General features: G+C 36.7%; 2 long non-coding RNA genes across 2 annotated transcripts in view; both read right to left on the bottom strand.

Annotated features, from left to right (window-relative positions):
• Positions 1-2736: 2736 nt before the first annotated feature.
• LOC139127823 (uncharacterized) lies at positions 2737-4313 on the bottom strand. The gene is made up of 3 exons (XR_011551141.1): positions 3966-4313; positions 3716-3756; positions 2737-2861 (listed from the first exon to the last, which is right to left on the bottom strand). It is a non-coding gene; the product is annotated as an uncharacterized lncRNA (long non-coding RNA).
• An 8181-nt stretch (positions 4314-12494) lies between these two features.
• The window catches only part of LOC139127776 (uncharacterized), a 3226-nt gene continuing 220 nt past the window's right edge, over positions 12495-15500 (bottom strand). Inside the window, exons 2-3 of the long non-coding RNA XR_011551124.1 lie at positions 13572-14112; positions 12495-12935 (exon numbers count right to left, since the gene is read on the bottom strand). This is a non-coding gene — a long non-coding RNA (uncharacterized lncRNA). The remainder of the gene's footprint in view (positions 12936-13571; positions 14113-15500) is intronic.

Here is a 15500-nt window from a genome sequence, read left to right as displayed (position 1 = left end):
TTCAAACGTATCAGTGAAAACTTTTTTTAACAGCGACTATGCCGTGGACTATTTTCAAAACGCTCATCATAATCTGTCGGATACACTTTCTAATTTCGAAGGAAAACATCGTTCGAGCACGTAGAAACTATCTGTGCCAAAGTACATAAGTCAGCTTTTAGAACAGAGAACGACATTATCATTCAGTGGTCTTTTTATACAGTTAATGTATTTGATTTGTAAGGTCCTGCATGCGATATCTTGAGTAATTGTATGCTGGCTTTAATATGCTTTGATGACTTATCATTTGCATAAAAGACAGGGTCAAAAGGCAGGTATACAAGCAGTGTTAACTCTAAGTCTGAGTTGTTTTTTAACAACGAAAGAATGTTCACTTTATTGTCGACGCCTTCTTCACCGATAGCAACTGTGTCTTTTCTTGGTCAATCAGTGCGTACTGTACCATATCGGACCGACGACTGCTGGCAAACTGCGTGTTTTGTTGTGGGATTCTTTCGGACGTGCTAGATCTAGGTCTGCTATTTCAAGCCTTCGACATTAAGCTGTTGAATTTGATGAGAGAGAGAGAGAGAGGAGAGAGAGAGAGAGAGAGAGAGGAGAGAGAGAGAGAGAGAGAAGAGAGAGAGAGAGAGAGAGAGAGAGAGAGAGAGAGAGATTGTTGAGCTAGACTTGTTAGAGATATAATGACGAAAAGAATAAAAAATTCCAGTCTTTAACGATGTAAAGATATTTCATAACTCGTCTTTTGCCTAAAGGAAAGTTTATTTCTGAAGGCCGAGATACGCGAGGTTACTCGTTTAGCAACAAGACAAGAAACGCTGCAGTCAACTCGAGTTTCCCGTCAGGTTGCCCAGTTTGTCCAAGGATGTACGTGTCTAAAATTCACCCGAATTGCCACAAAACAACACCATTTCAATGTCTTAATATTCAAATTTTACAACAGTAGGCGTGACCACCCTCCACATAACCACTGCTTGGTTGCATCGCTCATTCGTGTAACAAGCTGTCAAGCTTTCCCTTTTATCAGTGTTCCTTAAAAGTTAATTTTGATATTAAAATTCTTGATTAAGCTAACGATCTTTCACTTTGCCGTAAAAAAATGTCTTTCAAAAATCTATGGCACAATCTTGCCAATACTGATCACTTTGTGACGTCATCCCCCAGATTATTATTCATGATGTATCCAAATGTCCCGTACTTTGGCCTCAGATGATTTCTATATCTACAAGTTTCCTGGCATTGCCAAAGCTATGAACAAAAATAATGTCTTACCATTCGAACCATAATGGACTCAAGTAAACTTTTTCACTCCGTATAGTATATATTTTGTGCTTTTACTGTCAGGGAAAGGGCCATTCTTCCGTAAATTTTGGGTCATTGGGGATTATGGGAAAATAATATCACTTTTATATATTAACTGGTATTAAAATAGAGACGGGGATGGCTCCTGAATGTAGGGAAAAGCCACCACTTATAATCCAAAAGTTGGGACAGAACCATCATTTTCTTCGCCCCGAGTCTTTGAATCGCACCATCCCAGCTCCTGTTCATTCTATCCACACCATATGTATAGGAATTTTCGAAAAATTCGACCCGTATAATTTATCTGTTGGAGTTTCTTTTCTGTTGATTATCATAGACACATCTCTAAACTTTTGAAATTGTCCTCCATTAATTCGATAACGTAATTATTTCGTAGGAGTTTCTGTTAATTCGACAACTTTAATATAAAGATTTTTATGATAGTGTCGTTGTGCGGTTTGCAGCGGTGTAGAGATCATTTTGATAATAGGCTTCTATATAACACTGTCCTCTTCAGGCATGTACCTTTCCAGCTTTTGCAATGAAGCTTGTGAAAAATTGCCGAACCAGTTGACCAGTATAACTGTTCAACTTGCGTCGCCAGATTGCGTTGTCTATCGTGGTACTCGTCGAGTTGCTCAGCGAGTTGCCTCGTGTTACTTGGCCTTTAGAGAAATAGATTAGGCATATATGCGGTGATTTGTAATCCCCTGCACCAACAAAGCTTGAAATAATTGATGACTTACCCTTGTTACATGTGAAGTACGGCCTCTTGTATATGTGGGCATCCTTCACCTTGTCGTTGATTCATTTGTGTGGTGTAAGCCTGTGTTTTATCTATGCTTTTTTTTGCCATGTCTTTGTTCATAGCGATGTCTATCTACATCACGCGCATGCCCTCTTTAGCCTTGACACTCATGGACATCCCTTTTGCTCTTGATGGGATGGGTTCTTTGAGCAGTTCATATGGACTGAAATCAGTATCGCCATCGGAAAAGTTTTCAAAGTGTTCGTTTAAAGACTTCGTTGCTGTTATATTGTCATGGTTTGTTTGATCGCACCGAAGGATCTCTTCAAGATCAAATATCTCGTAGGGAGAAAAACTGCACTGGAAGACATGTCAAAGCTGTCTACGTTTTCTGAATTAAGTAAATCGTAATCGGGTACATTTGTGTCACAATCCTGATGTCTTATGCCAAATGGTGATACTGAAAATAATTGAGATATTTTTAAGGATACAGTAGCAACAACGATAACACTTGAAGAAATGTAAAAAAGACATGAAAAGAAAAAGATAATGATATAAAAATAAGAATTCTCTGTACGATGATGATAATAATGCTGATGATGATGATAATAATGATGATTATGATGATGATGATGATGATGATGATGAGGAGGAGGAGGAGGATACTGCTGCTGATGTTATATCTAATGAATCATCGATCAGATTGACACAGAATCTAACATACCTGCGTCATTTCGAAAAAAAGGAGGTTGTTGACAAAAACGTTCAGATGTTGGCACCCTTGCATATATCAGGCATGTGTTCCTATCGGCTTAATTTGCGAAATAAAAGGTAAAGGTATAGAATATTAGAAGAGTGTTGCACGTATTACTATACGGCATCTGTAAGAACGAAATATTTTCTTTTCTGATATGTATTTAGGCAAAATTAATGTGAAACCGAGTAGAAGTCGGACACTGAACCATTAACATTGTTCAAGGGGTCCAATTTGTTTGCCAGTGTGGCAAAAATAATGTTATACTGATTTCAAGATGAAGACTAGGGAAATCGTCTTTTCAGGCTTTGAACACTCTTTTCTTAAGTGTCTTTATTGATTTAAGTTGTTGTTCCTTCAAAAGCTGCCGGATAAGATACATTTGTACAACCTGATCGCTTATCTTTTCCTCGCGTTCTCGGCATGGTGTCCAGCCTTATCTTCGAACACTTTTTAGCATCGCCTTTATTATGAAAACAGTTTAAAATTCGCCGTGTTAAGGCATGCAACAACATGCTGCTGTGCATTATTCACATTTACATAATAAACTTAAAAACGTGAAATTTAACCCGGGTTAAAATGAAGAGTTTTCCATTTAATAAGTATTGAGTAGTGCGAATAATGCAAATCCGCATTCGTTATCAAATGATGCTTCGGATTACTTTTTAAATACAGCTCCTGTCAGGTTTGGCAGCGATTTACGAAACGGATTGTGACTTTTCAAAAAATATAGAAATCTAATTCAAAGTGTAATTCCGAACAGATGTGTAAATTTCACCGTATCACAACCATCTTTCGTGAGTCTTAGCAGTCACGTATCCGCATGAAGCTTACTTATACTCAAACTCCATTGGTTAAAAATCAACATGAGGATCTAATTGCTCTATTTCGGTATTAAAGACAGTTCTTACCATTTAAAGAAGTATGGGTGGCTTTCATTTCGAGCTCTTCGCTGTTGAAGTGCAAATTGTGCAAGAAGAAAGCAAATAAACAAACAGCAGCATTAATAGGAAAAGAACACCACAACCGACACAAACTCGCATTATCTTCATCATAACGTCAGAAAAAACAACAACAAAAACAAACAACAATCTGATCTATCATCATCATCGTCATCAATAATAATAATAATAATAATAATAATAATAATAATAATAATACCTGGAATTTCCTTTTTTGCCCTCTGGTGGGAGAAAGAAAAGTGATTTTTTTAAACCATCGTAATTTAAGACTTGTTGTGTGATTTTTGTAAGTCATGTATCGATAAACAGTGAATAAAACCATGGCGTGACCAAAATTTTCTTTGCCTATTCATATTTGCTGGTGATTTAAGATAGCAACATTAAAATGCATCAGAAACATAATTAGCTAGTGCACTTCATAGCAGAACTGTTGTCATATGGTATGTAAACCTTGAGTGCGAATTGTTGTGTATTTGCTTTAAAAGAGTAACTCTGCATCAAACAAAATAATACAGATAAATTCACATTAATGATTTGCCTGTATTATGGAATAATACCAGTGAAGTCACATGAATTCAAATGAATACATGCTTGCTGAATACAAGCAATAGATTCTTGACTGTATACATGTGTATATGCACTCTTCAGTTAAAATACAGGCAATAATACATGCTAATAAAGTGTTTTCATACAGTGTAAAAAGAAACAGTACATACTTGGTTTTTTCACACTAGTAACGGTTGCACAGAGTATCGAAAACCATTATGGTAGCGACTAAGACCGATATAAAAATTATGGCAGCTATGATGATTACGTCGTTGCCTGCTCCAGTGTGGGTTTTATTTGTTTTGCAATAATAGAGAGAATAATTATTTAGAAACGTTACTACAAACATATACTCCCTCTGAAATGAGCTAGTATAGTTGAGATGCGGTGAGTGAAAGGGAATACAGTAAATCCTCGCTCTAACGACCATTATTGAGACAAAGAAAACGTTCGTTAAATTGAGGCGTTCGTTCAAATGAGGGAATTCGAATCCAGACTTTTAGCCTTCTCGGGGACACATTGTATGTACGGTATGACCGATAATTCGCACTAGTTGTGGTCGTTAGGGCGATACATTATTGTAGAGTGTTTGATTAATACATCGTTTGATGGTTTTCACTTGAATATCAGCTATTTTTCCATTTATTTTCCCTAAATTACTTCTTTGATTGGTGTATAAGATTAAGTTTGTGCATACGGTGCGGTCTGACAGAACACATATGCAGACAATTCTTATGAACTTATATTTTCTTTGCAACAAATATGAGGACAATACGAGATTTACAGCTCTCTCTCTCTCTCTCTCTCTCTCTCTCTCTCTCTCTCTCTCTCTCTCTCTCTCTCTCAGTTTAGTAAGAGGTGTCCTTTATTAAGCCGGCCATCATATTACTTTTTTTCTTACCTTGCACGGTGACAGAAAAATTCAATGTGATGTTTCCTGCCTGATTGAAGGCCCTACATAAATAGTCGCCGGAATCAAACGAACTGGCTTTCAAGATATAGAGTGTACTCATTTGAATCGTACCAAAGTGTAGTTCTTTTATGTGATATTTGCCACGAGTTATAGCAATTCCAATTGGATTATACCATTGTATTGAAGACCTGGGGGAGCTGTTGATATTGCAGGCTAATGTGGCCTTTTCCCCCTGCCTAATTGTGATTTTGCTGGATTCGTCATAATTTATTGCCATTGGACTGTCTGTAGTGTCAAGGTGAAATAAACAAATAACACCTGGTTAAGAGACGAGAATCATAGTTGGTGATCGGAACTCTATTCCTCAATCGGATATGATTTAGAAATACAATCACAAATACAATATAGAAATACAATCATTGACTATATACATTAGAAATACTCACATGGAACTCCTAGGTCTCCTAGGTCGGTACATGAAGGAAAGCTTAGCTGAAAACTAGCCAAAAGTCGCTCATCTGTGACGTTTAAAACTGCTGGGGTCGCGACAACAGTGCCATTTAGATCACTTGTGATATTAACAGTCTGCCCACCTGTGATATTGAAAAGCTTGCGGTCGATATACAATTTGATTTCTATGGGTGGGTAACTACTACATATGGTAGCCATAGGAGTGTTGATAGTGGAGTCTTGGTATGCAGAGGTTGATTCAGTTGCGTGTCACAAGCATCGGGCTGCTTGGGTGAAACTGTCGAATAAACATTGCAATACATTGAGTGGCTTTCACGTTTTTCTAAAGAATACTTAAACGGATGAAAAATTCGTGCCAAACAGACTAAACATATGACTTGACTTAAAGTGCGAAATTCCAAATCAGCTATTTAAGACAGTGTGCGTTTTCAAAAGAGAAATATATACTTCCAGTTTTGCATAAATCTACGTTTGCTCCATATCTTCATTAATGAACTTTTCAACTGTTTTCATGAAAAAATAAAATAAAAATCAAGGGTCACCTTTCAGGGTTAGGTACTTCAACACAGAACAAAATCTAACATTCCCGACGTTTAAAATCTAAAATGACGACTGACATATGTGTGAAATTAAATCGTTCTGAAATTCTTTAAATTATGTGTGCACAAGAGATAGTTAAAATTCTTAAAGTTTAGTAGTACGACTATCTCTCCGTGACGTTCACTTTATCTGCAAACACTTTAGAGAGTCTTAGAACAACATATTCTCTCACAATCATGTATAACAAGAATGACATCTGAAAAGACCAAATCTTCTGTCTCATTAAAAACAGGATTCCTAGCAGCGCATCTGATGTTATATCCGTTAAGCCCCGGTGTCGTTGTGATATGCAATTCTTCTTGGGTAATAAAGCCGTTGTTTTCACCCTTCATCGTGACAGTTGGCTGTCTTGTAATTCCATTTCCATATTTTTCAATTCGAGTACCATTTGATACCATATGATAGAAGCTGCAGGGTAGCTACTGCTTGTTTCACATCGTAGGATAAGAATGCCGCTAGAGTTATTAGAATGCTCACTGGTCAGTGTTACTAAAGTTGGTTTGACTATAATATGGGGAATAAAAAGATAAGAGAGAGAACACCACATAAATTCTCACACAAACGAAACGTATTTAAGACCATAATATTGTGATAGAAACCAACATGATTAGCTACCTGTCACACAAATAATTAAAAAGTAATAAGAGCACACCCATTGCAAATAAGTTTATTAGCATGGTCCCCGTCTTTCCTTTTTAATGATGCTTTGCAAGCCGAGGGTGATTCAAAACAATGGATGTTCTGCCTTCCTCTGTGCATACTAACGTACTTTAATTTTTATTGATTGATTGATTGATTGATTGATTGATTGATCGATCGATCGATCGATCGATTGATTGATTGATTGATTGATTAATTCGTTTTCATTTCCATAAATTTTCATTTACTCGTTTCAGAATATACATATACCGAATAGAATGCTAACGTACTCATAAATGTGTAATGCCAGATTTCGTTTGTCTTCTTTCCATTTACTCACATAGAACGTTAATTGTGATAGTGTTGTTGCAAACCAAAGTTGTGTTTAGGAGGCTGTTTTGTAGTAAACACTAAAGCTCGCCCCGTTGTCATCGCGATGCTTCGTAACTATAGTTCAATGTGTTGCTCCAAGCACTTGCGACATTGTCTTCATTCTTCATCCATGTTAATAGATTATACTGGGTATGATGCTATCTGTGACGACACAACTCAGGTATATTGTACTGCCTTTAATAATTGTGTTTCCAGGGCCAAAATTATGAGACGCAGAGCACAACTGGTGACCAGATTCTGGAGAAAAAAATATTCGCAAAAATATTGCAATGTTGACCTGATTCTGTCCCTTGAGAGATGTAGAGTGGATATATTTACTGTCTTATTATCTGTGGCAGAAAATGGGATTACAGACATAATTTCGTTGGTATATATTTAGAGTAATCTATCAGTTCTCAAAATTCAGATTTATTTTGATAACAAGCTTCAGTCTTACAAGTAAAATTACTTTTCTAATACATTACCAATTACAAAGACATGGACTGCGACCAAGGTCTTGATTCCAGGAGCAAAGCATATCCACGTCCATTATCTTCCTTCCTAGCTTTTTTATCAAAAGATTTACTTCACCAAGTGATGTTTTTTTATTAATCACATCACAACAATCATCGTACGAAGTTCCATTTTGAACCACAATTCGTCGTCTGATTCAGGCACTTGTTTCATCCAGCTTGGCAACGTGTATTTGACATGTTTTTTGCGCTTGCATTTTGCAACTAAGTTGTAGTGGCCTTCCTTCTCTTACGAATTCCCGTCGAGTGTCTGTTATGACTGGACTTTTGCCATTATCTGGTTGTCAAATGTAAAATAAAAAGATACTAGTTTACACACCATTAAAAGTTTACTTGATCGAAAAACTGATAAGAGCAACAGTAAAATCAATGTGGTCTACTTATTTTAAATTACACTTTGTGAGGAAAGATTGCATTGCATTACGTTCGAAGTGATCAGAGGCATACAAAGTGTTTATGAAAAACAGCAGGGAGTCCGGCAGATGATATTAACGATGGGCACTGTCGTTTTAATCGACGGATTGAAAAGTACGTTTAGTCTGCTTAATAAACAATAATGTTTTGAAGCTTAACTAGCTGCAGCAACAGTCATAACTCTGCAAATGCTATATTACAATCCGTCAGGAAAACTTATAGTTAGTTATGTAGTGGCTTCCATCCATATGACTGATTCACCAATGTTGTTGTTGTGATCACACATTAAGTGCTGGAATTTGTACTTTATTAATATGTTTAGTCGTAGTTGAGTACAATGGCTAGCGATTCACCTACTAATAATACCATACATTTTCACTGACGTTCATCCAACATTTATTGACTTTAAATTAAGTTTAGAGACAGTGTTTTTTCATTCAGCAGACGCTCTTGGATGTTTCGTAAACATTGACTTTAACAGTCAAGGTGATCAAGCCACACATAGTGCGGTGTAAACTTTCTATTTTTACCATGTATGACACCCTTTTTATTATCATTTATGGAAAATTTAGATCACAAGTTGTTTCAGCAACATATGCATATAATTATGAGGTGAAAACTTTCTTTACAGAACAAATTATTTTATTTCGTTTTCGGTGGTGTTTTAGTGCAAGTCTAAATTTAGCTTTAAAAAGTATTGTACCACACAAACGGCAACGTCAGTCGTTTTTTTTTTTTCACTTCTCTGGCACCATTCAGAGTGTTGAACCTAAAATATAGTTCATCATTTCTTTCATGTTTTCTAGATAGTTTTAGTAGTTTCAGTGCTTGAAAAAATGTCTTCTCAGCTTACAATGTCCATTCTGTTCGCTGGTTCAAGTTGAATTATACACAACGCTAGCAGAGCTATGACATTTGCAGCAGTTTGTTCATCTTCAAAATTGTATTGTGACTAGAGTACATTTCGACACCTACGCTAACGTTAAAGTGTGTTTATCACTATAGTAACTGTATAGCATTCACTAGCTACGCATCACACATCGAGGTAAACGAGTTAAAACGCATACATTAATAATATTAATCTGTGAAAATGGCTATCTAATCAACCTGTGCCAACAGGTTTAAACGGAATATTGTTTTTGCGGGAGATTTCAGATAATGAATGCTTGCGCTTAAAAAAACATGTTCAGATGTACTCTGCCATTATTAAATATACCTCCCTACTCTCACATTTAACAACTGCATGTCGAGGTACTAACAGATACGAGTCATGAAATGGTAGTAAAAATTGAATTAGACAGTTTATAACTCGTACCCGATATTTATATGTGTTATCGCGCTACCAAAAATAGGTAATCAACAAAGTAAGCGTTAGAAATAATACTTGTATATTCAAATGCACACCAGCCTACCTGAAACTGTCGAGCAAAATAAGAAAATCACCAACATCCCGATGGAAACTAGACCTCGAACGTAGCCCATGTTCTTGCCGTGCTTTCTGAGAGGAGATAATGTAGGTCGAAGGTCACTATTCGTCTATATCATTTGAAACATGAAAAATTCGCTTTCTAGTCTTAATATTGTTAATTCAGGTGAATACAGTAGAAATACGCAAGTGATTCTTCAAAAAAAATAATGAAAATGAAATTATCCGAAAGACATGCACAGGAAATATTCATTTACTGTGAATATTAGTAATGGGAAAAGTGCATTTCATATATGGGAAAATTGCATCTCATATACCTTACGAATAGGCAGTTTGCAGAGAAAACAAAATTAAATAACCAGATAGCAGGCCTCAAAACAGAGAGAATGATACAGAAGTGTTTTCATCTAGATCGTGGCTGATTAGTTGGACTTGTGTACCACTCATAGGCCACGAACAGACCCTTTAGGTTATCTTCGATTTTTCCTCACTAATTACTCTTTATGTTTGTCAGATAATCCTAAAATGTCAATGTGATCGCTTCTGGTACTTGATTTGGTTCTATTAATAAATTTTGATAAATATCACGATCCTAAACTTTGAAGGAAGTATCTAGATTAACTAGTGACGCTCATTCATTTGAAAGGTCAAATGTTTAACATTGGTAGGAACACAAAAAGATAACACTTACCAAAAGTCTTTGTCTAAACTCAGAGCGGATCAATTGGTTGTCCTGTCACTGTGTTTGGTCAGGTGGTGAACGAAATGTTCTTTCTGATATCGTAGATGGCGTAAACAAGTGGTGTGCTCTTCTATGACTTGTGCGCCTCTCTATTTTATTTTGATTGCAGTTACGGTACCCGGTCTTGTTTGCAATTAATAGTTAAAATGGTGTCAAAATGTGAAAGCCTTTTTGTAGTATTAAGCTCTATTACAAATGGAAGTTGTGTGTGAAAATCACCAAATAAATTACTTCCTTATTATCCTACTGAACACAGTCAGTTATGGTATTGACAGCAATTCTTCACAAATAAAGATGACAAATATGATATCTTGAAAAAAAAATGGCAACATGATACTAACTAAACTATGACCAAAATACTGTTACTTGTTAAATTCCTCTTATCATCATTATTTTACCTTCTTGCCACTGAATATTTGAACTTGATCTCTGTTGTTAATACCTATGTCGCAATCATGATGAGTCGACAAGTATATAAGACGGGATACTGACGAAATATCTTCTTTTATCAGGGACTCTATATAACGGCATCAAGGTGATAACGAAAACCTTTCCAAAGTAACAACCCCACGCAGATTTGTGAATGCGAGTGTGCGTTAGACAATGGTGCGTGGGCATATTTCATTGTGTTGCTGTGGACCTTTGGCTGACGTTGGCGGGTACTAATGGACAGCATTCATCACTCCTGTAAACAAAACATTATAACAACCTCTTTCCAACGTCAAGTTGAATTGAATACACCCTATTAGTCCTCGATTGATCAACTGACTAATTGAAACTTAATGCCTAAGTCTTCCGTCTCTACTAGTTATGCCTTATGTTGACAAATTCTAACTCTACCGAGGCGAAATAAAAATTTCTTATGCTTTAACAAATATAGGAAACCTAAATCAGGACGCATTTGTGACGACAAAAACAGCGATAAGTCAATATTCTGAGTAGGCGAAAGGTCATTCTGCAGTTCGTCCTGAGAAAACATCGACACAAACCGTGACCTCAGGCAGCAAGTCAACTATGATAACACTGATATTTTGACCAATTAAAAGAGAAAAATGATAGGGTTGAGTTGTCAAAAATGCCTACGGCTAAATGTCAATTTGGAACAAACAAACTGTAATGACATGTTTTTAAATTCCATTAGAGTGTACTTCAACCTACGAAAAACGTGTTTCACCTAATAGATCGGATTATAACAAGTCCTCTACTTACGAAATATTTGACTGGCAGCGTTACTATCAAACCCTGATCCATTGCGATGTGAGGTTCAAAAACATGTATTTTGGCTTTGTGGCAGATTAACACATCATTTTGAACGAACAAAATGCACATGAGCTCATATTTTTCCTTGACATAACTTTACTCGACAGTTGCGGTTACTTTTGTGTAACACTTGAATTGAAACGTGAAATAGTGAACTGCAGCTGTTGGTCCTAGTGAGGGAATTTGTCAGCAGTGTTTCAGTCTTGTTATTGACGTGAAACACTTCAAGAAAATTTGAGATAAATAAGATATTTATTGTAGTGCTTTAGTTAACTCTACTATTTCAAGTACTATTTCATTGTTTCAAATTAAATTATGAAAGTGAAAGCTTTATGGAGAAATTTTCATTAAAACAGTTCATAATTATATGCTTTTCACACTATTAAAGATTTTTTTTTTTCAAAATCAATCACTGATAGTTTGATTACTGTGTATTTCATCGAATCGTTACAGAAACAAATGACATCGAATGTATAAGGAGATTTCACATTTTAAAAGGCAGTTCACCTTGTGTGAATAACACACGACTTTAGTCTTTCTCTTTTATACAAACAACACAGGAACATCAAACGCGATTGGAACTAATTTTAGAATAATTGGATGGTGGAGTAATGTCGATTTAATCTACATATGTTATCTCATCTGCCTCTCCTCTTATATTACACATTTGTTTTATGAGTGTTTTGCGATATTGCATCATTCAGCTATATGGCACCTAACACTTTTGAGAAATTTGCAAAACATGGTAATCCAATTATCCCAAATTAGTTCCAATAATGTTATCAACAAACCAAGGAATAAATGTATTCACATTCTGTAATAATGTAGCATTTTATTCGCCCAACTGCGTTCCCCCGTTGCACTGTACAAAACGTCATCGTCAATAATCAATGGAATTATAATCATTACCGAACATATTCGTGTGCACGTTTTGAATTTATACTTGCAGATTGTTGATTATTCGTTAAAATGAGATTGTAGATTGTAGTGTTCGACGATGCGATGGCCACAGATGAATTTTATATGATCTCTCTTGTTGTTAGAAAGTACATACAAAGCTGTTCTTCAACTATTTATTCTATAAGTTTTTAGAACGTTCAGCACGTTTCCATTCTTTTTCAGGTCAGAAGGTAATTGACTGGCAGTGAGACTTTCTTAAAACTCTACTATTTTACTCTCGGTATGCGATGTTAAGATTAAGCTGTTGCTTCTTATCCCTCCTAAAGCACGTCTATGTCCTCAACGGAGGCACTCTGTTAGAGAGAGAGAGAGAGAGAGAGAGAGAGAGAGAGAGAGAGAGAGAGAGAGAGAGAGAGAGAGAGAGAGAGAGGAGAGAGAGAGAGAGAGAGAGAGAGAGAGAGAAGAGAGAAGAGAGAGAGAGAGAGAGAGAGAGAGACAGACAGACAGACAGACAGACAGACAGACAGATAGACAGACAGACAGACAGACAGACAGACAGACAGACAGACAGACAGAGACAGACAGACAGAGACAGACAGACAGAGAGAGGGGGAGAGAGACAGAGACAGACAGAGACACATACACCGACAAAGACGGAAAAAGAGAAACATATCGATATATAATAAACACAGTATTTTACATAACATTATGTCCCCACACAACACAGATATATGCCTGCCTGAAAGTATACATGTAGTTATTTTCTGATAACCACTGGTGACATGATAACCAACTTGTTTGCCTAAATTGTGAATTAAGTGAACTGACTGCCAATGATATAATATTTCGTGACAGGCATTGAGCATTACTATCTATGCTCATTGGCGTATTGTAGTGTCATGTATCACAGAAGTCATTTTATATTACATCCATTTCAGTAATATATACTATTGTCCTGTTTATATATATTATTTATAAATGATGTCTACCTGTCTAGTTACACGATGTTCTCTCCGTAATGGTTGGTAAGGCTGTCTGGCATGTTTCCCTTTTCTATAAGAGGCAAATTTTCATACACATTGTCTTGAACATCTGCAACTCTGCTTTTGAAAGCCCCCGTAAACGTAACTACGTCCCGTTTCCATTGCCTTGACTCAGTATCCCGAATATCCCTTGGATCTCCTCGATGGTGGCTCCCTAACAAGGAAGCTTGAGTTGACCGATGTAAATATCGTTGTAGCCATGGTTGTTTGGTGTTGCGCGATGGGAACCATTCTGCATGCGTCTCGGAGGGAGAGGCTCTTGTAGCAGTTCATAGGGATTCTCATAGATTGAAGGGCTTTCTGTTGACCTTAAGTTTTCGTACATAGGTTCAGAGACAGCTGCGAAACAGTCGTCCGCTACAAAGTCGTTTGATTTGATGGGTTCTACAGACTGATTACTAGTAGTGATTCGATATGCCGTGATTGCCGTCTTTTTCGACTGCATGCACGTCTTCTAATTTTGGGAAGCTGTTTGATGCAATGTGACCTGCAGATGTAACATTATATGTCATTTTTGTAAAGTATATGATAATCTCTTTACTTTACTTTACTTTACTTTACTTTAATCGATATTCAATAATAATAGGAAAACAAATTAAAACTGAAAAAAAGTTGCAAAATGAATGGCTCCATAACAAGGAAGTATGATCTTCAGTTGACCAGATGTGAATGTCGTTGTAGCCATCGTTGTTTGCAATCTCCGTACAGAGATTGTAGCGCAGTCTGGATAATTTTAATCTAGCTAGGGAGTCTCAGCAGAAGCCACACTAATCTCTGCCAAAGGCGACGGTTTTCACCTACTTTTTGGGTAATGCGCGTTTTACATGAGATACATGAACTGTCACTTTGATTTATAAGACTTCACCCCCCCCCCCAAAAAAAAGATAAATGAAGAATACAGCACTTTCAGTATCGACCCTCGATTCCGTGAACACTTGCAAGACATAGACATTGCTTTAGGTTATGGGATGTGAATCAATTACTTTTTACCAGTGTTCTAGGTGGACAGCTTCAAACGAAATCCGAGATGTTCGCCACGTCTATTAAGCCAGTTTGGCGCGCTCAGGACTTAAAAAAATCCCAGTTCGGAACATTAACATTTACCTGAGGCAGATATTTCTGGGCGCGAGGTCAACGACCCGGACACCCTATAGCTTGTTAGAATTATCGAAACCGCACTGCTACACACCGCGCTCCAATCTCTGTGTGGATATTGGGTTGTTTGGTGTTACACGATGGGACCAATTCTAAATGCGTCTAGGAGGGACAGGCTCTTGTAGCCTGCTCAATCCTTGTTGCCTAAGTAGTCATACTTTTGTTTTTTGAAGGATATCATTTTTCCCACAACTTTGGTCAAAACTGAAAGTGTGTTCATTTTAGTATTTTTTTTTGCATGAGGCAGAAGTATATGAACATACACCAGAATAAATTTGATATCGGTAACGAAGCCTTGTCATATCCACAACCGATTGCAGAAGGGAATTGGCGAGAATGAAAATCGCATTCATATATTCCTTTAGTTTTATTGAACAGCAAGCCATCTGAACTGTGCCGTATTCTACATATTCGATAGAAGTAACCTTAAAAAGATGCTTTGTGTTTTAGTAGGATGAAGCAGTGATTTCAAAACATATCTGTAAAGGTGAAAGGGTTCCAGTGCAGCATAATCTACACGAACGTTCATGGTTAACAAAGTAGAAAGATCACAGTTATAGTTATTGCGGTACAGTCTTGTTTACAGCTGGATTGAAAACACATATAACAGGAGACTGTAGGATCATAACCATCTTTTACCATGCGACATTATCATAGACGCAGAATGTCTTCTTATATTCTGGAGATGTTATGAAATGAAAAGCAGATTATATATGTTTG

The sequence above is a fragment of the Ptychodera flava genome, unplaced genomic scaffold (assembly GCF_041260155.1).
Source record: "Ptychodera flava strain L36383 unplaced genomic scaffold, AS_Pfla_20210202 Scaffold_37__1_contigs__length_1687728_pilon, whole genome shotgun sequence".
Classification (NCBI taxonomy): domain Eukaryota; kingdom Metazoa; phylum Hemichordata; class Enteropneusta; family Ptychoderidae; genus Ptychodera; species Ptychodera flava.
This window is presented reverse-complemented; position numbering and strand designations above follow the sequence as displayed.